This window comes from Phytophthora infestans, genomic scaffold (assembly GCF_000142945.1).
Source record: "Phytophthora infestans T30-4 supercont1.61 genomic scaffold, whole genome shotgun sequence".
NCBI classification, from domain to species: domain Eukaryota; phylum Oomycota; class Peronosporomycetes; order Peronosporales; family Peronosporaceae; genus Phytophthora; species Phytophthora infestans.
Genome location: NW_003303698.1, coordinates 614,803 through 616,108, shown reverse-complemented (window position 1 = coordinate 616,108; position 1,306 = coordinate 614,803). Strand labels below are relative to the sequence as shown.

Genomic DNA, 1,306 nt, shown 5'->3' with positions numbered 1-1,306 from the left:
CTCCCAAACGAGTTGATATTACATCATGGATAAATGAAAGCTGGGGAGAACTTAGCTCAGCTACAATTGTCAGCGGCTTTTCAAAGGTGGGTCTCTTTAGGGATACACGCGACGATGAGAATGCGATCGAGTCACCGGTGATCGATGAAATAACAGAGCTCCTGGATCAGCTGGATGAGCTTGGTGCTGCTGGTAAATCAGTTGGGAGCGACGATGAATATGCCAGTAGTCCTGATGATGACTTTCCCTTTTAAGAAACAAATAAATAGTACTTGATTTAAATGCGAAGGTACCCAAGTGTGCTTGGACACGTAGCTCAAGTGGCAAAAGCACCGCGTTTTTATGCGGATGGACGCGGATTCAATTCCCGCCTTGTCCATTTTTTTTGACTGGCTCAAAATTTATTAATTCCTAAGTTTTATAAGCTAATTTTCCGTAATGAAAATAATTCTACCGCGACCTAAATACATTGCAGTTCGCTTAGGACAGGGGAGACGCGGTATATTGCTTTGCCAGTAATAGATAGTACTATAATACTTTGAAAACTAATATAGTAGCCAGCAGTTTTGTCAAATCTGATTCTACTGTTACTATAGTATCCAGTAACTCAGGTTACAGCTTCGCCAGTACTGTCGAGTTACTGGCCCTCTTTAGCAAAGTTGTAGCCTGCCTGGACGAGATAGCGGCAAACCTAACAGTTGATATTATCATAGAGGTAGCCAGGAAGGCATCTTAGACCCCAGCGATTGTTGGCACGACCCAAAGCAGCAGATGTGACGGTAATGATACTTATATCCTGTACTATCCACTTTAAGCCGCCGGTTTATCTTATTGATATACTGTATCTACCAGTACTGATGCCTCTATTGAGCAACAAGCCTCCACCAATGTATATTTAGTTGTCAAAGAAGAAGTAGAAGCGCCAGTAGGCGATACGCAGCCATGGAATTCTGCAGGACATTTGGTATGTCCTGCACCCTTAAAAGATGATCGAATTTACTAGCCTGTATCTAAGCGTTTGTTGAATTTCCGATTAGGCAGCAGCACTGCAGTGATTGAAGGTGGATCAGTACCGCTTACACTGCGATATGGAAGTCCATTTGCGGGCTCGGAATACACTCCATCACCGCGCCGCAACTTGAGAGATGCTTTTGCTGGTGAATTGGGGAGAGAGAGAGATAACGCATTCAGTGCAGAAGAAAAGGACAGTGATTATGAAGAGCTGCATTCATAATCTAAAATAGGCCCACGCCTTTCTTCGAAATAGATGCTTCATTGTCAGGTTGGTCACTATGTATGTACAGGT

The 1,306-nt window shown here is 43.4% G+C and overlaps 1 pseudogene across 1 annotated transcript; it reads left to right on the top strand.

Moving 5' to 3' along the window:
* The first annotated feature begins 305 nt into the window (after nucleotides 1-305).
* Nucleotides 306-379, top strand: PITG_29332 (annotated as a pseudogene). The gene has a single exon. The product of its transcript is annotated as a tRNA-OTHER (tRNA).
* The last annotated feature ends 927 nt before the right edge of the window (nucleotides 380-1,306 follow it).